The sequence below is a fragment of the Balaenoptera acutorostrata genome, chromosome 12 (assembly GCF_949987535.1).
Source record: "Balaenoptera acutorostrata chromosome 12, mBalAcu1.1, whole genome shotgun sequence".
Classification (NCBI taxonomy): Eukaryota; Metazoa; Chordata; class Mammalia; order Artiodactyla; family Balaenopteridae; genus Balaenoptera; species Balaenoptera acutorostrata.
Window position 1 is genome coordinate 3,976,753 of NC_080075.1, and position 26,837 is coordinate 4,003,589.

Consider the following 26,837-nt stretch of genomic DNA (forward strand, 5'->3'; position numbering starts at 1 on the left):
AATATTACACAGCAATAAAAAGGAACACACTATTTGCAACAATGTGGATACATTTTCAGGGATACACAGTGCATGAAATAAGCAAATTCCATACTGTGTGATACCATTTGCATAGCATTTTTGAACTGACAATATTTTAGAATCCCAGAGCGTAAGTAGGTGGGGACATAAACTGGGCCAGCCTGGCCAGGTGCAGATTCCGCAGCTGTGCAAAGGTAGTGGAGGAAAGAAAAGGAAAGTTCTGATAGTCCTATAAACACCATAACATAGAAATTGTCATCAAATAATCACCTCCAAAAGGAAAGAACCCATCTCAGAGTTGCATCTTCAGCAAGCATATCTGAAAACCTGGAGGAACTGGGAGAGATCATTTTTGGCTCCAAATTGCAGATAAATTAAAAACAGGGAATGGTACTCTCCTAAGTGGTCATAGCATGAGCAAAGATATTTGGAGGTGATTCCTGAAAAGCTAAAATAAGAAACCTTTACAAAAATAAGAACTCTATGTCTGTGGGCATATTTCTGTTTTTAGATATAAGTTCATTTGGATCATTTCTTAATTAAAAAAAAATTTTTTTTAGTTTCCACATGTAAGCAATATCATATGATATTTGTCTTCCTCTGTCTGGCTTACTGCACTTAGTATGATAATCTCTAGGTCCATCCATGTTGCTGCAAATGGCATTATTTCATTCACAGACATGGAAAACAAACTTATAGTTACCAAAGGGGAAAGGGAGAAGGAGGGATAAATTAGGGGTTTGGTATTAACAGATACACGCCACTATATATAAAATAGATAACAAACAAGGACCCATTGTATAGCACAGGGAACTCTACTCAATATTTTGTAATAACCTATAAGGGAAAAGAATCTGAAAAACTATATATATATAGAATATATATAGATGAAATATATATATTCTATATATAAAAGAATATATATATTCTTTTTTCACTTTGCTGTACACCTGAAATTAACACAACATGGTAAACTAACACTATATTTCAATAAAAATAAAATTAAAAAATAAAGAAAAAGAGAAAAAAAATTGGTAAAAATAAAAATAAAATAAAATAAAAACTCTCCCACTTAGAATGACAAAGTGGGAAAAAAAAAAACCTGGGAGTGGGATTCATATTGGGCAGAGCTGGAACACAGGGGCAGAGAGGAGAGACATGGTTTATATACCAAGAGTAGGGGTAGCAAATGACTCAGAGCTGTGGAGGTGGATAACAGAGACATTTGTGCAAAAAGGAATTGAGACGGTAAGAGAGGTAGGAGGCCTTGGCTGGTGAATCAGGAACGCCACACTAAGCAACCTGAAATCCTTACACAGCAATCTCCTCAGGTACAAAAATTCATCACATTTAGTCATGGCAACAGAAGAAAAACTGCACATGAACTTCAATCATAGATATTGTAGTAATAAAGAGCAAAATGAGCTGGATAAGGAACCAATGTATAAGGGAAGCATATTCAAAAACATGATAAAATAAAGAAAACAGATTAAAATTGTCACCTGGTATTACAAGAGGAACTGAAAAATTAAGGAAGCTATAGATAACATAAAGACAAACAGACTAGACATAGATGCACTCAGGAATGATATGTTTAAAAAAAAAGCAGATTAAAAAAAAAGCTGATAGAACTCAGCAAAGACTTTGGGAAGAAAGAAAAATACTTGCAGAAAGAAAAAAAATGAAATTAGAGGTAATATTAGACTGGAAGCCTCCTTAGGGAAAATCGAGGATAAAAAAAAATAAAAATAGAAAATGAAAATTACCAAGATAAGTAAAAGCAATTCAATCTACATATAGGAAAAAGGCAAGAAAGATCCAGTATCTTTGCCAGAGCTAACAGGTAAAGTAGAAAAACAAAGCAAAGTAATTAACAACAACAACAACAAAAAAAGTATGGGGAAATTAAAAGTAACTTTATTTTGGGGGAGAGGGGAATTCAACCTAGTTTATTGAATGAAAACCTTGTTTACTGGAATATTTCACCAGAACAGGCAATATCAAACACATTTTAATAAAAATGCTTGACTTAAAAATAAGAAAATAACATGTTAGACATGTAGACAAAAAAATACCAGCCACTAATGAGGGCAAGTAATCAGATGGACACCTTACTTCTCTAGAGCATCACCTCACATCCAAAAAGACCTTAAGCATTGTATTTAAGATATTCAGGGAATAAAAAAGCCAGCGTTTTATCCTTAACCAGGGTGATATCCAATGTATAGGCTGCAGAAATAGTGAAGATATTTGCAAGAACTTGAAGTATTTTTCCCACCGATTCTTCTCAAGAAAAGGACCAGAGTCAAACAACCACATAAGATCTTAGTGAAAAGCACAAATGCATTCAACTGCAGAACTAAGATTAACGGGTGGGAATAAATGTGACAGAATAGCATGCAGATGTTCAATATTCTGACAACATAGATATATTAATAATAAAACTAACAAAGGAGAAGAAAAATGAGACTAAATGGAAAGTAATAGGATAAGTTCCCTCATAATGTCCTAGGTATTAAAACAGATTCACTTTTAATTTGATGCCGGTTAGAGAAAGAAGTGGGTTAAGAACAAGTTTTAGGGCATGAATAGATAGTATCTAAAGAAGAAGGGAGAACTCAATGCTTTTTTTAATAAACTCATTGTGTAAACATAATCCATAGAAAAATAGCTCACAACTTTATCAATGCCAAAGATTCACCCTCACAAAGAGTCAGAAGAAAAGATAGTATATAAGAAAAGGAACCAAACATAAAGGAATATGTCATCAGCAAACGCAATTGGCTTCTCTCAACAATTACAAATCACATGCATCCCTAGCCAAGTCTCTTGCTGTCGAAGAAGGAAGCCACAAATAAGTAAGTGGAGAACGCTGGAATGAACACTAGCAATGATGCTAAACTGGGGTCAGAGATGTCAGTATAAACTCATGTTCATGTTAATAGACAGACAGATAGATGCAGATCTGATGCATATTTGTGTGCATGCATTGGTTATATAAATAGGTATATTTTCTGTGTTTGCTGGACAACAGTAGTGCCCAGATCTTGTTAGTGGTGGTGTTTTTTGTTGTTGTTGTGTTTTGTTTGTTTTTTGTTTTTTACCACTCTTAATTTTTTTTTTTATGCTGACATATCTTTTTTTTAAAGTTTTAGTTTGTATTGGAGCATAGTTAATTAACAATGTTGCTGTCCTCCAGGAAAAGGAACCAGGGCTTCTTGGAGAAATGATTGGTCCTGGGGCCAGTTTAAAGAGAAAACAAGATAAGGCTGGGACATGTTGTTGTGCCCAAAAGGGCAGAAGTGTATATATGTACATATGCGTGTCAAAGGGACCCAGGAATCAGCCAGAAAGAACTATCTGTGTCCAGGACTGGACCAATCTGAGCGACAAAATAAATAATGCTAGGATTGGATGATAGCCCAAAGAATAAAGTAAATATTCACGAGTCAATGTTGACATAAACAAATGACTGGATAAATAAATAAAGGGGGATAAAAGGCAAATCATCCTTACAGAAGAATCACAAATACCAATAAATGGAGATATACCCTCCCAGGAATTAGAGCTTCATTTCTCTCCCCTTGAGTGTGGAATCACTTCCAAAGAATAGAGTAAGAAAAGGGAAAAATAGTAATGTTAGAGTGTAGAAACCTTGGGTGACGAAACGCATCTTTAACCCAACCACTTTTTACCTGGGGAACCACACTTCTCCAAAATGCGATTGGTGTAAAAAACAGAATGGAAGAAACCCAAGTCCTGAATGACTGTGCAGGGCAAAGCGGCCCCCATTCTCACCCTGGAGTATTACATGAGAGAGAAACAACGTGTTTGTCTTTAGGCCACTGATTTCTAAGATCTCTTGGTTATTGCTCCTTAGCTTTTAACCTAAGCCACAAAATCTGATTAGCGATCCACTTGCCCTTCTTATACCCTTCCACTCTGAGTTCCCTAAGTTCCTTCTGTCCAGCTCTGAAACCACTCGGCATGCTTCTACCAGCCAATTAAGAGACTCGATAACCACTTACAGGATTATGTTTCTTTGCCCAGGAATAATTGCATTTTAAAAGGAGAGCAAATGAAGCAGACATTCTTGGATGAATTAATCTCTCTCAATGGTAAGTTGCAAAAATCATTATTGGAGGAAGAGAGGATTGTGTCGGAGGTGGTTTAAGATGTGTTTCTTGAGTATATGCATGAACGGATGAAACCAGGTGATGATTCCATATGACGCCACGACCATCGCTATGCATACGTCTATTTTCATGGGGCAAGTGGTGTGGGAAGGTATATTCAAAGTAGTGAATAGCAGTGAAATGGATTCTTTCAAGATTTTTTACTTGAAACCTTTGAATATTTAAACTTAAGAGCATATATGAGTAAACCATGCGTGTATTTGTCATTCGAAAATAACTGGATGATTTCTGCACATCTTTAGACAAAAGCATTCCATGAAAATAAGTCACACAAGTACATCAAGAACAACGGGCTGTAAAAATCCATGATTAATCATCTGTGCAAAGAAACCTGGCCATGGGGTCTTTGGAGATTCTAAAATTCCATGGAATGCTTCACCATTTGAAACACGGAGCCCTGGCTTTCTTATTTTAAGCCTCAGCCATTTCTGCTTGAACGGTGAGGTGGAATCATACAATCATAGACCTGAGAGTAAGAGAGAAGGAATGGGAGTAAGGGAGCAGAGGCTTCCTGGATCAGCCTGAGGTGTGCAGAGCAGAAAGCCAAGATCCGACCCTCCTCACCTGGCTGGCTGGGGACAGTGCCAGCCCCACAACCAGAGTCTCTGTCCAGAAGGTGGTCCCAGTCTCCACCCTCCCCTTGCTTAGTCCTTTTGCAAAAGAAATAGTCACAATAGAGTTTCAGCATTAGCTGCTTTCCTCTGTCTAGATCAACTAGTGTCTTCTTGTCTTTTGGGGTCTTGTTTTATGCCTCCCTTGACCATGCAAGGCAAACACTCTGCTTTCCCTGTTTATTCTTATTCAAGTGCCTCCTGATAATTTCATGTTTAATTGGTCCCATTCTAAGAGACTGGGGATTTTGGGTCTATCACTTTCCTAATCCCAGTATTGAGAACAGGCGCTCTGTGATATTTGACTGACTAAATGTTGGAAGACGACTTAGTGATTTTAGTAAGTTACTGAATTTTACCCTCACTTGAATTTCTGTGTGTAGTCCAAAGTGGAAGACCAGGGGGTGGCCAGCTTTTTCTGGAAAGGAGTAGATTGTAAATATTTCAGGCTTTGGGGGACATATAGCCTCTTTTGCAATCACACAACTCTGCTGTTTTAGCACAAAAGCAGTCATAGAAAATGTGTAAAGGAGTGCATATTGCTATGTTCTAATAAAACTTTATTTGCAAAAACAAGTGATGGGCCAGACTTGACCCGACAGCTGGAGTTTGCCAAGTCCTGTAATAGATGACTAGATGTGAGGCTGCTTTTTCATAATATAAAATATATTATGTATTTATAAATTATATATATACAGCACCTATACTTCAATTAACATTTACATTAAACAGTCTTCTAAATATTTTGCAAGTATATTGTCCTTGCTTTCAAAAGTAGATAATAGCATTCATTGTGCATAAATTATCCCCTGAGTTTAAAAAATTGCATCTCTGTGTAGTCTGTGTCATTCATGTCTTACCTCATTCAGTAGCATAGGTAAGACTGGTTGAGGAGGCTAAAAGTAGTCGGGAAAATTGGGGGTCGTGGCCTTTATTACCAGTTCATTTTCTATTGACTATAATATCTTGGGCAAATCACAGAATATTTCTGCACCACAATCTTTGGAAATGGATGCAACACCATCCACATTGTCCCTGATCACATGTTCGCATACTAGGTGTCTTTGCATTGCCCGTGATTTTAAGACCAATCTTGAAGAGGTAAGAAAGTGGCCAGTAGCACATTTTAGATTTAAAGGTGCCCTAAATAGAAGGAGTTGCGGGTAGTGCAAGAGAAAGGACCTTGGTCAATATCAGGTTGGGTCTGTCTAGACCATGAGAATGTGTGGGTAAAGCATTAACTTCAGCATCTGCATATTTCTGAGAGGAAAGACAAAGACGACAGAAGAACACAAGAATAACCACGGAGATTCTAAAAAGTAGAAATATGATACCATCAGCTTAGTTATCTCGGAAGATGGTGGTTAATATTCTGGGAGATTTTGTGTAAAACTGGCCAAAAGTTTTAGATGATTAGCAAGGGTAAAATTCTGGAGCAGAGACAGCCCCGAGCCTTTGAGATACAGAGTCAAGATGTGCATTCTCTTGTGCTTCTCTGCCCACCGCATCTCCTAGGAATGTAAGGGCCCTTCTCACTTCTCCACGTCTCCAGAGAGACCCTTGACCCATTTCATTCTTCACTTTCTACTTGCCCTTCACTGAGGTTACTAATTTACAGCCTCCAGTCATACAAATTGCTCTGTTGTTTTCCTCCTGGCTTTTAATTCTCCTATTGTGGAGCCTGCAAACACCATAGGCTGCTATTTATTTTGTGTCCTTACCCATAACATCTTGGCTCCAAATTTAGATCCCTAAGCTACCTAAATTGTTCTGCTAACCAAGTTAAATCCCAGAGCTTAGAGCAGCCACAGGAAAGGTTTCCTACATCTCCTCCTGGTGCTTTAATGGAAATTAAAGTAAATTATTCACACTGCACATTAATGTTGGCACAACTCCTTCGCCTTCCTCCCAAATGACATTATGAGTTATGCCAAACTAAACTCATTTCCATTTTTGATATGGTTAACGAGTGGTAGATGAGGGGAACGCCATTGACAGAGTCTAACTTGATTTCAGGCAGGCATTTAGGAAAAACAATGAATCTCAGGCTTTTCTCTTGGATGTGACAGATAAATGCTAACTGCGTGATATAAGGGTATTTAAATAAACACCACCAAGACTTGATTAATTGATTGATAAGAATCAGAAAGAAAAATTCCATTTCTGGTTGTTTGCCTCAACATTTCTTCTTTGACTCAGCTTTGCGAATCAAATGTTACATTACCACTAAAATCATGTTTTTGAAGATTGATGCCATAAGATAGTTTTCTTTTTAAAGGGGGTGAAACTAGGTGTATGTGCATTGTGTGTGAGTGTGTGTGTGTGTCGCTTAGGGGGAAAAAGGCTGGATGGAAATGTACTATCACTTCAAATGCTATCTCTGAGTGGTGGGATTTGGGTTAATGCTTTTCCATTTTATTTTCTAATATTTTCTAGACTTTAGGCAACAAATAGTATTACCTTTCCAATAATAATTTTAAAATGATATGAGTTATGGATAGATTAAAAACCTGGTCAACTCCAACTAGTAAAATTGAGCAAGAATGGATGTAATTTCCATTCCAAAATCAATATCATGTGCATCGGATGGAAGACAGGTCTCTTGTGTTCTGGAAGAGGATCTGGCACTTTAGCCAGTCCTCTGCACCAGAGGAACTGACAGGGCACAACTGCTCAAAGAATTGAGAGATACCTGGTCCTGCAATCAGAAGTACTGAAAGAATTTGCATCTCTGTTTCTCTCACAGAATATCAGTTTATGACTCTTAACAGAATCCTCATGTCCCATCATCTCAACATCTAGGATTCTTTCGTCTCACCAGCTGCTCTGGAGTTCCTCCCTGGCCGAAACCAGTGAACTGTCCTCGTAGTACAGCCCACGTGGGTGGACATGACCCCCACGGCTCACCACTACCCCATCTCAGCCCTCACTTTCCATTCCAGTCCAATCAGAATCCAACCAGGAGTTGGTGTTTCATCCCAGACAGTCGGCTCCAAATGTGCTTATGAGTCCATGCCATGTTTTATTTTCCCAAGATCACAAAGTGGGAGTTTGTTTTTCAATAAGGAGAACTTTGTACAATCAGAACAAATGCCCTATATTTGAGATGTTTCCCATAATTTTAATAAAGTGCCCAATCTCTCATTTGATGGTAAGATTAGTAACTCTTTTCAAAACATGGCCTTTTCATACAGATTGGAAGATTTTTTTTATGTATCCCATTTCTTTCTTTATTCATGGGTAAAAGTTCACTCTTTCTTCCCCAAACAAGGAGAATCTGAAGGTATGGTAACATTTTGAAAATAACATATAGATTAACAATGGAAAAAAAATCAGTTCTTTTTATTAAACAAGGAATAGTCCTAATATCAAATTTTTATTGCTTACTGAGATGTTTAGATTATACATAAACAAGAGGAAACCTATTATTTTATATGATTTATTTTATATGATTTATATGATTGAGAAATGAAATACAGGATTCTCAGAAGAAATTCCTATTGTCTGCTTACCCTTCAGACTCCATCTCTTAATTCCAACATTTCTTTCCTGCTCTTAAGTGAAAGAGAATAAGGAGAAGTCAGGCAAAAGTGGAAGTGACTTTTCTATGTCCCTTTTGTGTCAGATGGAGATGGTTCACTGGAGTTCAGCTCTAATTAGGATTTTGTTTTTTTGGGTAAGATGCCTTGTTTAAATACTCTGTAGGTGGACTCAAGTGGCAGGAGATCACATGACTTTCAGGACACAGGTCAATATTAGATATTTGGTTCTGGTGAAAAAAGAATGACAGGAACATTTTGAACAGTTGTTTTAATTTTCTTTTATATCCAGAGTTCACTAAAGGAATCATATATCTGATAATATTTTAACAAATAGCAGAATGCCTAAGACAGAGAACCTGAGAAGAAAGTCCATCATTTCATGACATTGAACCAGTAAGCAACTGGAACCTCTTTCTAGCTCAGCTAAATGATGTTTTCTTTGATGTGAACGTGGGACAGCAAAGAGAGTATCTCTCTGTCTAGACAGAATCATTCTTTCTATTGGCATATGAAGTTTAAGATTTGTCCTGCCAGCCTTAAGAGTACCATTGAGAAGTTGGTGGTTTTAACCAATAATCTGCTTGTGTACCTCATAAATGTGGAGATTGGTATGGTAACCAGTGCTCTAGTTGTGGACTGAAGATGGTAGCTCAAATCAGCCTACTGACTAGATGTTAACTAGGAGATCTTCTCAAATTAGAAACACAAGATCCGGAGGATTGACTCTGGGATGTCTCACTAACAAGAAAATTACAAATGATGGATGGGAAACTCCATACTTAAGTCATCCCAGGAGCCATAACATCCATTCCCAAGACGCCAGGAAAAGTTCATGTTTTTTCACATGACTCCTCCTTCCAGCAACACAGATTGTTTTTCTTTTTTCTCCCTTAAATTCCAACCCAGCCAACCTGATGGTCCTGGGGACCAAAAGGAAAAAAAAAAAGGGATCTGGTAAATTATTTGTACCTGTTTAAGAGGCTGTCTTAGTCTGAGGTGTATTTTATTATTTATCAACAAGTATAAATATTTATTAAGTGAACAGAATATCTTTTCTCCAAAAAGGAAAAAAAAAACCCATCAACAACAAACACACACAGCTCTAAACTCTTTTTGAACACTACCAAACTAAACATTCTGGACAGATGATCACTTTCTGCAGCAGACCACTGACTTACACGTTGCACCCTCAGACAAGCTGCCCTTCTGCTTCCACTCAGGATGACTCTCATCCTTGGTTCTGGGTCCACGTGTATTCAGCACAGCACGTCTCAACAAAACCCAGGGGAATCTTCCAGAGAGCTCTTAATGCGAAGATATTATAGTAGAGTACTTAAAAATCACAAGATTTTCAGATATTCAGTTCTATGTATCCTTTGTTGTAATAACAGAAATGTCAGCTAATTATTAAAGTTAAATTATTTAGAGGAAAATATAAAACTCACAGTCTTCCCTCTCTATTAAGCACTTATGACATGGTGTATTTTGTTTATGTAATCACCTTAAAATACCTAGTTCAAGCTACTCTAGAAGCTTTCTTACACTTTTTCACAAAATCTCTATGAAGGAATTCTAATATCTTTGGTTGGAGAATAAATTAAGTATTAAAACATACAAATATTTGTTCTGTCTTGTCATTTTTTTCATGTCATTTCTCATGATTTATCTTTCTCTTCATGGATTTTGGACTAACATCACAACACCAGGTCAAGGTAAAATACTTTTTAAAGTTTCTTCATCTGTGAACTCTTTCTATGCAATTCTTTGTTATAGCTCTGATGTTTTTCTTTAAGAATGCATCAAGTACACACACACACACACACACACTCATACACACATATTGTCCTTTAACACTACGTGGGTCTCAAGGATAGTATATACTACACTGAAAAGTTTAATGTTGTTTTTCATACTATGCTAGCTAAAAATCTGGGAGTGGAATCTACAAGGTTAAAAACATGGTGGTGTCTACAGAATTAAAGTAGACAATAACATCCTAACCAGAGTCAGACTTGAAGCTCCAAGAAAGCATGACTTATGTCTATTTGTTTCAACACTACACCTCTGCTGCCAGGCAGAGACTGACACGCATTGCAGAATAAATGAACTGATGACTAAACAAATGAATACATTAAAATTTGTTCCTAGTAAATAATCGCTTTGCTGTAATATTGGTAATTGGGAAAATCTTTCTGATACTTATCTGTGAAAAAAAGATCCTAAAATTAATATGTGCTTCAAAATTTCAAAGCAACTTATTACCTCTTAATACTGAAACAAGCCTACTCTTCTTGTTATAGAACAAGAAAATATAGCATGCAAGAGGTAATTATAATTTAAATCTGAGAAGTAAAATATTGTTAAAATCTTTGTGTAGCTCCTTCCACATTTAGTTCTAAAAGTCCATGAAATTTCAGAAAAGTTACATTGTAATGTACATATTGGCTTTTGTAATTTGCTTTGGCACTTTCCCATGATCATACCTTTATCACCGACAACGTCATCTTCAATGGATACACACCACTGAATTTATGTTAACATCTTTATTTTTAAATTAACTTTAGTCTGCTTTTTATTATTTCCAACCATTTTTCATCCTTTGGCAAACCTTTGAAGAATCATTCTGCTCCATATTTAATCAAGATTTAGGGCTGATGAGCAAAAGTGAGTTCTAGACCCTTTATGCAAACGCCTTGCCTGGTGGAGCAATGCATCGCTTGCATCTGTTGCTCTGATTTGAAAATCTAGTGCAATGCCTTGAGCATGAAAGAAGCTATAGACGAGGCTATGTATGATCTTCAGTTTTCCTAAAATCTCTGTTAAGGAGAAAAATGTCATTTGATTTAGTTTATTAAGATGTAAGGTGGCTATAAAATGTAATGTATAAATACACATCGTTGACTAGTGTTTTGTCTTCCCTTAAAACATTAACTCAATGGTTCTACATTAAAATACATTCTTCAGTAATAGTCAGTCCCCTTGGCAATACATGAAACAGCATATTATAAAATAAGATACATTTTATATGTGCGTAACTCTCTTTGTGAAGAAAATCCTCCTTGTAAGTTGTGACATCATTAGCTGCAATAATTATAGCAAAAATAACGTTATGGATATGTTATGTTTTGTGTAAAAGCTATAATTATAACTAAAGGGAAAGAATCCTTAAAACTCAGTAAACCAATTTGATTTTGCATGGATTAATTATCTTGGGTTTTTTTGGTGATATTATTTTTTCTTTTCACAATAGAGTATGATTTTAATCATTATAGCAATCTTGCGAATAAATATTTTGCCAAAAAAATAAATAAATAACGTGAAATCCGCACTCTCCTTGATTACAAAGCTTATTTAACTCAAAATAGTATTGCAAATAGTCACTCACACTTTGGTCCTGGAAAAGTAATGATTTATGCCAAGCAGAAGGCAGAAAGTACACTTAATTTATTCATTGCACCACCTATACACCACCTCAGGGTGGGGTGGGGGGAAGGCTGGAAAAACACTGTGAGCTAATAAATTATTTCTCCTTGTTTGGAAGCCTGTCACCGTGGTATACTGCTAGCAAAGCTTACAAATGATTCTTATTCTGGAGATGTTGATAAAAAAGAAAAAAATGTGGGCTCTATGATTAAGCTCTGCTTATTTTTCTTTATAAAATTTTAATAGGAAAATGGATAATTAACTAGGTTTTCATCAGAAAATTGTGGGCAAAGAATGACCACATGAAAAATAATCTAAAATTTCCATGATTTTTTTTCTTTTCCTCACATACGAAAATAACGTTTTCCTGACTTCTGTACTCTCTTCATATTATTCTCTGCAAATGTCAGCACTTGAATAAACTTTTCAGATCCTACTCCTAGACAGACGTCTACACAGTTGACATAACCCAGATAATTCATGCAAAAATACGCAAATAAAAAAAACCCTTCTTATTGCATTTGTAACACGCTTATTTCTTTTTTCTTGACCTGAATTACCCCCATATTAGCTCGCTGTAGAGCACCAATTCAAAAATAAATATTGACCCAACACTTTATTTTGTGTTGTGTAGACTTGGCAATGTACAGCCAATAAAAGCTACATTAGAGCATCTGAACACTCAATTTAACCCTGAAAATTTGCATTTATAATTGATGGTTATGTTTAGCTGATTAACAGTATAGAGAAACACTCTGAAGATTACCAGTGAATTCCACTTATTTTGTAAAATAAAACCTAAGTAAGACACTGGTTGAATTTCAATCTACCCCACGATAAGCTGGATTATAAGGAATTCCATGTGTAGCCGCCTAAATTTATTCTTCTAAAATAAGATAAACACCATGAGACAAAAAATTAAAGAAATAAACACGACAAACATAATGAAATAGTGAAAAGATTAGTCATTTCTAAATAGCTCAAGTGTTGCTGCTAAATATCTTTAAGATGTTAAAGACAAGCAATTTAACATTACATACATCTGTTAAATAAACAGAAAATGAAGCCAAGAATGTTGACAATGATGAATGAGTCTTAAAATATTAAAATTCAAATAATTTAGCATTACACAACTTAAGATTAAAAAAAAATAGAGAGCCCTCTGAAGAAATATTTTCCTTCAATTTCTGTGTCACCCATTTTTTTAAAAATCTGTCCCTTATGAAAAGCAGACTGAAATAAGATTTAGTAAAAAATGGTAATCAAGAATTTCATAGTTAAAGATTGGATTTGATTTTTAATTTTAGACAGGAAAAAAATTTAAATCACTTCCTTCACCATTACTGAAAACTTCACAGTGTATCATTGGAGTAGAATGGAAAGAAACAAAGAACTCTAATGAAACATTCCCTTTAATTGAAAAAAAATTTGCCATATGATAAGATGTGATAACTGGAGCTTTTACTGTTGAAACTTTCTGAATGATCATAGGTTTTGGAGGAAGATATAAGAAAAGAGAGTCTATCTACATAGGAGGCAGGACCCAACTGGGAAATGGTATTAACCACAACCACGTCATGGACTGTTTATCTGTATCAACACAAGCCACACCTGAAGTTTCATTTATTCAACACACACTTATTGAGCTCCTAATAAGTAATAATCGTGTGCAGAATTCCGGGGGTGACACAAAGATGCCTGCTAACTTTTTAAAAATTTCTTTACAGCTCTCCTTCGCTCCAGAAAGAATTTTAGATGGTACAGAAACATGTACACCATAGTGTGTTTAATGTTGCTTAAGATGTATTTTCACCTCTTTTCCTTCAGCCTTATTCACATAGGATCCCAGCTCTCTTTAAAACATGAAGGTAAGGATTTGGGAGTTGTGATCTCTTAAAACAGGTGCAGCCACTGTGAGGTCAGGCTGGGTGTAAGTTGTAATAGTGGTGATGGATGAATTTACCTGCCCTAACAAGTCCCCACCTCTTAGCTCTGACCTACAGTGATGCTGCTTTTCCCACAACTCAGTGGACTTTTAGTCACCGACATGATGCATAACTAATAGCAGCCTGGCCTCAGTCAAGAACACTACTTCCCGAATGGAAAGACTTTCAGAGAATTAGCTTCCTAATGCTCCTCACAATGCCTACAACACTCAGGAATCAAAAAAGTTTTATTGACCCAAATGACCTGATTTAAATGGAATAACGATGGAGTCAATTACATGTTAATGGCTGACAAAAAGATGTAGATTTTTTAAAGTTTTTGACTGGTGCTTTTATTTCTTTCTTCTTCGAAGAAAAGAAAACAGAATTGACATGAAAGAGAGAGAGAGAGAAATTAAACATTTGTACGCACATACATTTTATAACCTGTCTTTTAAAATATATAAGCTATTCTCTCACAAAAAGCATGTCCATGACTCATGTTAAACCAATACAATGTTTTTGCTATAATATAGTTGAACATCAGGGAAGCAGAGGAAGAACATAACACGTGTAATGAACGATTAGGTAGAATCTCCTAATTAATAAAAAGGTGTGAGGAACAGGTAAAATGGCCTCAGGATGTCTTGAATAGATTTACTTATTTTAACAGTCTGAGCTGAGGAAAACTCAGATATTTCTCCATGTTGAACTTGACTGACCCCTGGGTGAGATCATACGATTTCAGGAACACTCTAAAAGGGTCTTTAGATATATGGACAAGCACATATATAAGAATCACTTTCTGAAATGATTTCCCTGACTCTCAGAAGAAAATGAACAAACATTTCCTATAACCTTTCAGACATACCCACAAGTTTTCCTTGCTTATATATGTCCCACTCTTTCTTCTGGTATATTTTAAATATAGTGTGTCACTTTCGTTAGTTCATCTCACTCCTTTATTCACATAATTTTATATGTATGCCTTACTGCTAAGAACATCCCAACTAATTACACAATGGGACAGTTCCTCTTTCTCTATGTTTTCAAATGTCCACTAATGATACATTTGTTTTGTGTAAAATTAAAGCTAAATCAAAATAAAGGACTAAAGGTGATTGAAATGGATTCTGTGATATTATACATTCCTTGTCTCTGCCCAAGACTAGTACCCATTTTTTCCCCCCTTTCCCCAGGCTTAGCATATTTGTCAGTTTCTTGACTTGAGATTGTGCGCCTACAGGGCAGATGTGATGTACTACTCCATCATTCTGCATGGCTCAGAGCAGGGGTGTTGGTGCTTACAGAAATGCTAACCATAATATCAATAATAATTGTATGTAGTGCATTCGGAATACGTTCATTAAATAACAGTTATGTGATAGCTGGCTTTGTGTCTTCCCGAGAATACAGGTGAGTGTGTCTGTGTGTGCATGTGTGTGTGTGTGCATGCCTGTGAACATGCACCCAAAGACATCCTAACATACACAAAACTAATTTAGGGCACATGCGTAACGCTTTTCTCCTTTATTTCTGTATGCCTTTTTACTGTCATACTGAACACAAAATCTCTAATTATCCCTTATGTACCATCAGTGTGCCCTATATGTCAGTAGTGTGTCTTGCTTTGTGCAGACAGTACAGGAAAATGGTTTTGGGGGATCAGTTCTGGGTAGAGTTAGCTTCATCAAAATTTGTAAATATATTTTGACTTTGGTATTTTTTTTTAGTCAACTGGATTTAATTGAAGTAAAAATAAACATGTTTCATATAAATCTCTTAGTGAGTAGCAAACAATAGTAAATTATGAAATGTTTCATAACACAATTTTTATGTTTATTTTTCTGATAAAATTCTTAATGTGTACCATGTGAAGCACAAACACACGTCTTCACATGGCTCTTTGAAACTATCTTATGGATACTACAAACAAAATCAGAATCAATTTGTTATGTGCCAGGCATCTGATTTCATGGAATAAAACAAAGCTAATTTACAAAATGCATTAATTAGACCTTGTGTGTGATTTGGAAGAGAAAATATACAGGTGCCATCGCCTACCTTCTTTATAGAATTGGTATTTTAAAAATCATCTGAGATTGATATTTTTGAGGTTTCATCTTGTCTGTATAACAGAGGAAAGAGAACTGGGGCTTTAATTTATTTTTAATTTTTTGCTATTTTTCTATCCCTAAAAGGCAGCGCTGCCGTATTTCCACCTGAACATAACTCTTCACATTTTATTTTCACTTTCTGAACAAAGGCTGCTGCACATGGAGGTTCAGTTGCTCTAAAGCAAATCCATCTGATGCTATATGGTTCTGTACTAAATAGACCTTAATTTGGCCTGAAAGCTAACTCCATGCAAGAACTCAGAAAGAAAAATAAAGACACTAGGCTTTCATCTGAGTCCTCAAATGAAAGAATGTGGGACATGTAGAATATTATGCAGTTTTAGGATGCAAAATCTGTTTTTTTTAAACTCTTTAGTGAAGACTTACTACGTAAAAAACGTGCCTCTAAGCATCCCACATGAATTATTTCACTTAATTCTCATGGCACTCCTACAATGTGGGTGTTAATTGTCCTAATGTTACGAATGATGAAGAGTTTAAGGCTCGAAAGGGTGTACATTTTCCCCAAGATGACACAGTAACTAAGATGTAGAACAAGCATTTGACCCAGGCAAGTAGCTTTTTTCTACAGTTAACCACTTATATTTAATAATATTTATCAATTTAGCCAATAAGAAGAATTTGACACTTATGAATATTGTAGACAAATTAAGATTTCAAAATCCTAAATGATTATTGGATATTTGGGGGCATGATGTAAGACCTCTTTCTCTTTTGCATTAAAATGCTGATTAGTAATCTGTGATAAGGTAAGGTGAGACCTTTCAAATCCCTTACTTTAGTTTCTTTTTTCTTAAAATAGCTTTGATAGAAGAAAGTTGAACCTAGTGAAATGTTGGGAAGAGTAGTTAGTAAATCAGTTGATTAATAGACAAGTTTTCCATAAATATGTATAATTTAAAATTCATGCACAAAATATAAAGTTTAAAAAAGTATGTTTCAGTGTCTCTTATACTAACCTCAAATTTATTTTTCTTGTTTCTTTTCTTCCTTTTGTATTAACGGCCAGCAAACATTCTGCTTTGCTTGGCTGTATGACCACAGCAATTGCAATGAGAAGAATAATATAGGTACCACTATAGGATAATAACATCCAGGGAAAATCATAGTTGGACTGCAGTGATAGCTCCTCTTCAGAAAGACATTCTTCCTTTTCCCACTGCAGCATTGGTGCACTTCTGTTAATGGAAGAACCTGAATCTAGTTCCTCTCTTCTTTGAGCTCATAGGGGAAAGGAAAAGCTGAAGTATACATCTTAAATAGTTTGAAAAATAATTAACTCTTCCAGAATATGGCTTGATTCTCAGAATTTAAAAGAGCTCCATCCACATTTACCATCCAATTCCATCTTAGACTTCTTTATCTTTGTTTGGTTCCCTGTATTAAGTCTATGAGGCTATCCTTGAATGCATGAAACTTACACAAGAATATGTTCAATCATACAAAATGAGCAAACAGATATGGTCTCATAAAACCAGGACATAACACAACATGAAACCAGGCATATGAATGAGAAGATGGCAATCTAAGTGTCATAGCTGTTCTGTTGGACATTCAATGAGCCAGTCCTCCTACTGAAGCCTTATTTTCATCTCCTTGGCCTCAGTCCAAGACTTTAAAAAAAAATTCGTGTTCCACACATTGGTTTTGAAACTGAAGTTCATTTTCATTCCAAGGGAATCCATATAATGAGGGGCAATTGAGTTCTATAGATAGAACATAAGCCTTTATATCACAGAGGTTAATATTAATGACAATAATTTCTGTCTTAGGATCTGGAAGCAGGGACCAAATGGAGGAAGAGAGAGGTGGAGACCTTCCACCTTCAGAGGCAAACCTGAGCAAACTTTTGAAATATTTGGTTTGTCCTGGGCATGCTTCCATTTCTTACTCTGTGCTTCAGGGGATCATTGTATTTATATTTCCCCAACTGTGTTTCTCTTTCTGGGTAACCACCATATAAGAGTTAACTACCTATTAAAATGTGTGAAACCCTAAACTTTCTGAATAAGAACAGTTATAATGTTTGTGATCATAACAGTAACCATGAGAGCTATTGAATGAACAGTTTACGCACCAAGCACTCTTCTCAAGGCTTTGTAGCTATTTGTCCTTTTATCTTCACTCAGTTAAAGAAATAAATTAGAGAAAATGTATTCGGTGGTCAGATAAAAAGCATTTGAAAAAAATCAACACCCATTTATGCTAAAAAAAAAAAAATCTCAGCAAGGAAGAATAGAAAGGAACCTCCTCAAGGTGCTAAAGAACATCTACCAAAAGCCTACAGTTCACACCATACTTCATGGTAAGTAGTGTATCAGTCAGCGTTCTCCAGAGAAACAGAGCCAACAGGATAGATGATAGATAGATAGATTATAGATAGGTAGATAGATTATAGATACATAGATAGATAAATTATAGAAGGATAGATGATAGATAGCTAGATAGATAATAGATAGAGAGATAATAGATATATAGGTAATAGAGTGATAGATAGATGATAAATTATAGAAAGATAGATTTATTAAAATTAAAAGGAATTAGCTCGTGCTCTTATGGAGCCTGACAAGTCCCAGATCTAAAAGATGAGGGCAACCTGGAGATCCAGGATTGCCAATGGTTTAGTTTCAATCCAAGTCCAAAAGTCTGAAAACCAGAAGAGCCAATGATGTAGTTTGTACCCAAATGCCAAGAGAATCCAGACTCGAGACCCACGAAGAGGTGACGTGTTAGTTCAAGTACAAAGTCAGGGAAAAACCAATATCTCAGTTTGAAGGCCATCAGGTATGAGGAATTCTCTTACCTGGGGGAGGGTCAGCCTTTCTGTTCTATTCAGGCCTTCACCTGATTGGATGAGGCCCATCCACTTTAGGGAGAGATATCTGCTTTACTCAGTCTACCAATTTAAATATTAATCTCATCCAGAAACATCCTAACAGAAACACCTAGTATAATGCTTGACCAAATATTTAGGCACTTTGTGGCCCATTCAAATTGACACACACAATTAACCATTACAGTAGAAACTGGACACTTTCTCTTAAATATCAGGACCAAGGCAATGATGTCACCTCTCCCCACTCCTATTTAACAGAGTACTAGTGGTCCTAGCTAAATCAATTATCAGGAAAGGAAAGAAAATACATAGATTAGAAAGGAAGAAATAATATTGTCTTTGTTCACAGGTGGCATGATCATCTATGTAGAAAATCCCAAAGAATCTATTAAAAAAAAAACTCCCAGTACTAATAAGCATGTCCAGTAAGGTTGCAGAATACAAGGTTAATATACGAAAGTCAATTGTTTCTCTATATGCCAGCAATGAAAAGTTGGAATGTGACTCGTATAAAAACATGTTTTATGGTAGCACACACACACAAAATTACACAGATATAAATCTATCAAAATATATACAGCATCTATAGGCAAGAAACTTCAAAACTCTGAGAGAGAAATCAAAGATCTAAATAAATGGTGAGATATTACATGTTCATGAATCGAAGAAGTCAATATTGTTAAAATGTCAAATCTTTCCAACTTGATCTATAGATTCAACACCATCTCAATCAAAATCCCAGAAGGCTACTTTGCAGATATCGACAAACTGATTCCAAGGTTTGTATGGAAAGGGCAAAGACTTAGAACTAAACTAATATAATGCTAAAGAAGAGCAAAGTTGAGTGATTCACAATACCCAATTTCAGGATTTACCAAAAAGCTACAGTTAATCAAGACTGCATGGTATTTGCAAAAGAAGGTCGTTGGATCAATGTGAAAGAATAGAGAGCCCAGAAATACACCCACATAAATATAATCAACTGACCTTTGGTGCTGAAACCATTGGTTGTTCATAGTTTTAAAAATGAACCTAGACACAGACCTTACACCTTTCACAAAAATTCCTTTAAAATGGAACATGTACCTACATGTAAAATGCAAAATCATAACACTTCCAGAGGAAAACATAGGAGAAAGAAAACCCCACGTGACCTTGGATTAGTGATGATATTTTAAATACAACACAAAAAGCAAATCCATAAAAGAATAAAAATGATAAGTTGGAGTTTATTAAAATTATAAACCTATGCCCTGTGAAAAATACTTAAAAGAATCAAGAGACAAGGCATGGGTTCTAAGACAATACTTGCCAAGCAGACATCTGATAAAGGACTTGTAGGCAAAACGTACAAGGAACCTTAAAACTCAACATAAGTACCAACAACCCAATTTTTTTCAATGAGCCAAAGATCTGAACAGACACTTCATCAAAGATACGATAGCAAATACCCATATTAAAGATGCTCAATGTCAGTGGTCACTACAGAATTACACAACAAAACGAAAGACCACTACGCAGTCATTAGAACAACTAAAATTCAAAACTGATGGTACCTAATGAGGGTGAGGGTGTTGGGCTCTCATTCTTTACTGGGGGAAATGCAAAATATACAGTCATTTTGGTAGACTGTTTGGCAGTTTCTTACAAAGCTAAACAGTCATTCATTTAGTCCCGCAATCAGGTTCCTAGGCATTTATCTAACTAATTTGAAAACATATCCACACACAAAAGAAGCTGCACATGAATGCTGATAGCATGATTATGATTATATTCATAATCACCAAAATTTGGAAGCAACCAAGATTCTCTTTTATAGGTGAATGAATAAACAAACTATGGTACATACAGGCATTATTTAGCATGAAAAAGAAATGAGCTTTCAAGCCACAAAATATGTGGGTTTATCTTATATGCATATTTATAAGTAAAAGAAGCAAGTCTGAAAATTCTATATGCTGTATGATTCCAATTATATGACATTCTGGGAAAGCAAACAAAAGAGAGTAAACAAAGCAGTGGTTTCCATGAAGCTGTGGAGAATGTGACAACAGAATCAAACTCCATTAAAAATGTGGGAAAAAAAAAGAAAAAGAAAAAGAAAAAAAAAATGTGGGACACACCCTCACTGAAGAGGGTGGAGGAAAATGGCTCTGAACTAAGTAACTTCGGACACGAGTAGAACTTGTAAGACTAAAGGAAATAGGAACTATATGTAAGCACTGTACTGTAGTTGATAAAGCATTTTACTCACTGGTACACAGGTTAACCATTCTGATGTCAATATGCCTGTATACTGGAGCTGAACACTTATGAACATGAATGGATGGTGGTTAGAACCAGGGTTCTCATTGCTGGAGTGAAAGGATACATTTAAACAAGGGAGTGGTCCAATTCACCTACTTCTTCCCCAACACACAAAAAAGGGCCAGCTGCCACAAGCTATTCCTAAAATTTATGGTTGTTTTTTCAGTTGTTAAATACTTTATTCCCAAATCCTCTAAACCTTCTGCTTCCCTTTATTGCTATTATCATTATTAACAAAAAATTAATAAAATGTTAATATAGAATATAATAATCTCAATATTAGCAGTCTTCATTGTCTAAGCACTTTATATTATCTCATTTTTTCCTTTATAACAGCCCTGTAAAGGAGGTAGTATCCTAATTCTAAGGGTGACAATATTGAGGCTTATCAGTGATGAGGAATTTGACTGTCGTCTCACAACTGATTTAGTCATTCGTTAAGATGACATCAGTTTTTAAGGAAGTACCATGTGCCAGTCCTCGTGTAATTATCAGGTGTGCAAACTTGCAGGCACTATACCTCAGGAGAACCAACAGTCTGGCCTGAAAGACAAATGCTATTACACCAGGAAACATACCAACATGTAATTAACATGTCAGTTTATGAAGGAAATGACCACGTATGAGTTAAGTGGGGAGAGAGCCTTTTTGAAGACGTCACATGTATAATAAATAGAGGCACAAAGGATGTGAAAATTCCAAAGGTGATGAGAGTGGAAGGAGATATGTAAATATTTCCCAGCTGAGAGAACAGACTATGCAAAGACTCCAAGGCAGAAACTTGATGAATTCTAGAAACTGATAGGAATTAGTATGAGGAATTAGTAGCAGGTATACCATCTTAGGATTGTTCAACTTTGCAATCCTTGCTTTCACCCTAAACCAGCACACTGAAGAGCATTTCTTATTACTATCTTCCCTTAAATACAAAAGATTTTTACTGTCGAAAATCAGCAGAAGTCAGAAAAGTATGAGAGAAAAGCAGAAATACTCAGTAATCCCCTTGTACACAGAAAAAAGCAGACATTCTACCTTCCTTTCTCCTGAAATGTGACTTTATAAGAACATTTCTTCTTTCCACTTAGTTGTTTAAAACGCTTATGAATGTCATTTTCGTACAGTGTATGGAAAAAAAGGAGTATATTTGCCTGTCACTTTCAGTATCCCAATTTGTAATTAGCACAGATTTTGATCCCATGAAAAGCTAATGAAACTGACAGGGAGTGAAGACAATAGGAGAAGGTTAAAAGTGGCAAAACCAATCCTCTGCCAAAGCCTGCAGACCTTGTCAGTGACTTTATAACCACCTCCTCACACACCGCAGGTTATCAGTCACTGGACTTCTCACTCCGGAGGACCCGGCTAAATAATTATGATACACAGTAACTCAGTTAACTCAGTACCTATGATCATGAAGTGTGGGTCCACTTTAATAGGAAGAGGATGTGCATGGATCATATAGTCTATGTGAAATCCAGGAATGATTCCATCCATCTGATTTTAGCATAAGAACTTAACGTATATAAAATTATTAGGTAGATGAACCCAAGGGAGGAGGGGATCTTTGAATATCTGACCAAAAAGTACTTGTCCAACCTTAATACTTTTAGCTTGCAAGCTATCCATATATTCTACATGAGAGAGAGAGAGAGAGAGAGAGGGAAAAGCAGGGAAAAGCAGAAAAGCTGACCCACAGAGCTCCATCATCACAAGTGGCGACTTCATCATTAACTTTGGTTGTAGTTTTTCTGTCACTTAAGTGAGGCTTCTGAACCATGTCGGGAAAGTTTGAGGTGTCTTAGAAGTCTCCCCCTCCTCCCTCTTCTTTACTGCATTTATTCCAGTAAGCATGCTGAAAAGCATGGTCACTAAATACTGATTTGCCCATTCAGTAATTCTCAGAGCTGTCCTGGCCTTTGATACGCTGCCCCCTCCCAGCTTGAGAATGAGGCCGTCTGCAAGAGGCAAGGAGGGAGATTGGCTTATTAGACAGAAACTGACAGTCCTAGAATGAAGGGCATGGGGGACCCCTCAGAAACTCACGGGGACCATTGTGGGAGGATTAGCAAAGGAGAACGCACTTCAGGAGGCCTGTGGTCACATCTCCACAAAGAATGAAAAACAGGAGGGAGCGGGAGGTGGGGTGGAAGGAAGTCCACACATTCAGTTAACGTGTTGCGTTAGTTCTGATTTGGCATTCGGAGTCCTTTCTCAATATTGTGTCTCTATTTCCTCTCAACTCTTCCATATGTATTCCATTCAGGGCATCGGACACTCTATGATTAGTTGGCATGGGTTGTGTCCAATCTGGAGTAATCTGTATGCATTTATCTTGCGAGCTGCTTCCTAATTGGTTTTCATCCAAGTAATCCCACAGAGAATAAGGTTACATGCTGAAAAGGGCTGAGGTGAGAGAGTGGGTAAAAGGAGACTGTGAACTCCTTTCCTGGCCTTATTAGGAATGCTGTGAGCATCTGCATTAGGGAGAAAAAAAAAGTTCAAATTTCCAAGATTCTCCTAAGTCATGAATAAGCATATAGTAGACCCCAGAGTCTAACCAACAAGGTACAGAGACAAAACACCTCTAGGGTCAACCCATCCATTTCTGCAGGATCCAATAGCTGGTATAACATAGATCAAACATAAGGCTAAAAGGGGACACATGGAGAGAAGTAGTTGGAGAAATAATTTAAATTAAGAAAAATTAAGCCTTTGTTTTGGCTCCAGAAACCTGGAATTCAGGAAGAAATAAGCTCCAAGAAAGCATTTTCATATACGATTAAAAATGAGAGCAACTAAAATCAACATTTCTGATTGTTTTTATTATTGTTTTTATTTCCCATGGGCCCTTTAGATATTTTGATTCACCTTTAGCAATACGTCTAGTATGGCAATAATATGAAGTCCACGTGTATTTTTCTGAGTATAGAGGGTCCCGCTGTAAAAGGAAATGAAGACTTTTGTAGGTCTGTGAAAATGTTTTCCTAGCATGATTTAATAGTGCAAATATTTACGCATTATTTTAAAGTTAAAAATGTGATGAAAGTTCACCTCTCAGAAAGAAAGATTCCATTTCAATTTTCATAAATATTGCAATTGTCTTTACTTGCTGAAAATAATGTCCATTTTTTCATTTGCCACTGTTAGCTGTGTTGGTACCTCAATTAAGATAATTTGTTTCAAGTGCACTACAGTAGAGATACCATTGCATAAAGAGACTGGCTTCTATATTTTCTGCTATAAAATGAGAATACCATGCTTGATCATAGTGCTTGTTTTAAAAGTAATTATCATTTTCCAAGTCCACTTCTCTCTCAGAAAAGGAATCTGGAATCAGTCTTTCTAAATCAGAAAGAGGGACAGTGGTGTAATTGTTCCTCCTCCTGGGAAATATGCTTTTCCTTAACTGTATAAAGCAACACAAAATTTTCCATAAATAATGACAGTGCCAATGCGTTACACCAAGTAAAAAACAAAACAAAACAAAACAAAAAACACTGCATATTTAGAAGTAAAAAGAGGGTTAAAACGCCACTTTCAAAAACTCTGCACCAGAGCACAAAACGAAACCACCCGAAGAACTTGCAGGAGTCAAAGTAGGTGTAACTCTGTAGGAAATCTCACTTTAAATTACCTGATTCTTCTGCTTATAGGTCAAGTGACTTATTTTATGATGGTTTAAATAGAAGAGTCATATTAAAAAAGAAAGAATATTTTTCTGTGAAGAATCTTATAGGCTCAAAGGCCGTTTAACTTAGTTTAGCCATCTAGTTTGCTTTGCATTAGAGGAACTTCACATTAATTCACCCGTCCATAACAGGTAACTTTTTCAATATGGCGCGAAAGGTCACTCTTATATGTAAGGAAAATTAAGCCGATGTTCTTGGTTGCCTCACACTCTTCCTAGTTCAACTACTCCAATAAATGAACATGTACAACAAGCCGAAGGGCTTTTTATTACAAATTTAATTCATTTCTCTAGACAACTGTGAAATTTGCCATTGACATTAGTCATTACCCCAAGGCGAACTAAAAGATGATCTCAGTTAATAAATGATCCTTAACAAGGAACGCTCCCATCTCCTGTGATACTGGTACAGGCACATTTTATTAATGCAGGACTTGCTTCCTGCCAGAACACCAGTGTTCCCGACTATTTGGTGTACTTGTTTCCTCTTCCTGCTCCTGATATTAATAATTATGCAACGGGATAATTAGCAACACAAAGAGACAGTCCTATGAGCTTGAAGCTAGATTTTCAGCACGTTAACCTTCTGGGAAATAAAGAACAGAAGCAAAGAATCTAGCCAAATAACCAATGCAGGTTGATTTCACAGTGTGTAAAAGGCTAATTATCTGTGAAAAGTCTGACCTCAAGTAACAAAATTACAGAAATGTGCAGGCATTTTATTTTAAATAAAACTCAGAGCCTCTGCTTCATATTCTAAAGAAAGCTGATTAGCCAGTGTATGAAAGGAAAGATTGGAAACTTAAAAAACAAAAACAAAAAAAAAACAAAGCTCTGAAGGGAATGATGGTATCTGGAAATAAATGTTAATGATCAACCCAGCCACCTGAGAAGGTAGGGTAAAAGATAAACTCCTACTTCCTTTCCCTACCCCCTACACACAGACATTATAACAAAAAAAGGAAGAAAAAAAAAAAAAAAACCACACACACACTCAGTATGTGACAGAAGTAGGTTAAGTGTATTTTGTTTACTGGAGACAGGCTACAATAAAAAGCAGAAAATATTACTACTTCTTTACAGATACCATATGTAATTCATTCTGATACAGGAATATTTATCCACTAGCAGTAATAACAAACCACAATTTTTGTCATGAAAAAAATAAATTGTATTTGCAAAAAGCAAACACATTACAGAGTGTATAAAAATGCAATATTCCCATTTTCTAGTCCGAGTTCCAATTTATTGAAGTAACAGAGCAGAAAATGCACTGACAGCTGTTACATTTTATTGCGAATTAGTATATACGTTTTATATCCTGTGAGCAAATGCATGATACATTGTATTCCAGTAATTGCCACTGGCTTTCCAAATGGAAACCGAATGATCTTAGTGCAATTACACTCAGGAGAGTACACAGAACAGCTTCCAGTTCTACCTTAAAGCACTTTAACAATACTGATATTAAATATATTTTCTTTTTTTTAAGCAAAAATAAAAGATTAAAAAGGTCAAACTGGATTTTTTTTTTTTAATTTTAAAAACTAGTGCTCAAATGGTATATGGGGTCGCTCATTCACCTTGGATGACTTTTTAAATTTAAGTGGTACATGTTAGAATATTGCAGTTTGGAAGGTGCAGGAAGGTTCCACAAAGTTTCTCCCCTCCCCCTTTGTTTACTAATATCAATATTTTACTTTCCTTGATGTCTCCCTCTCTATCCTCCCTCTTAGCTATAGAATGTAGGGCTTTAAAGTGATGGGAACAGGTGTTGGAAGACTTCAGAAAATGAACTATATGCTGAGTTTTCACTTTACACCCAGCAGCGCGATCATCTTTGATTCCTTTCCTCATACTTCCCGGCTACTCCTCGAGCACGTTATGTGCATTAGCTACCGTCCTTAGGAGAGAGCCATTTGTTTTCATAAGGGTTAATTCTGATTTCTTAGATCATTTTGCTAATGCTCAGGACTACGGCTTAACAGGCAAGCACGCTCCAACCTTGTAACCGTCTTTGCAGTCAGTTCTAATTTATTAGAAGCAAATTTCTCGCATGCTGTAAGAAGCCTATTTGGTCTGTTTTTGCAAACCTTGATAATACACTACACCCTTTCTCTTGGCAGCCCGTCGGCGGACAGCCTCTCCAC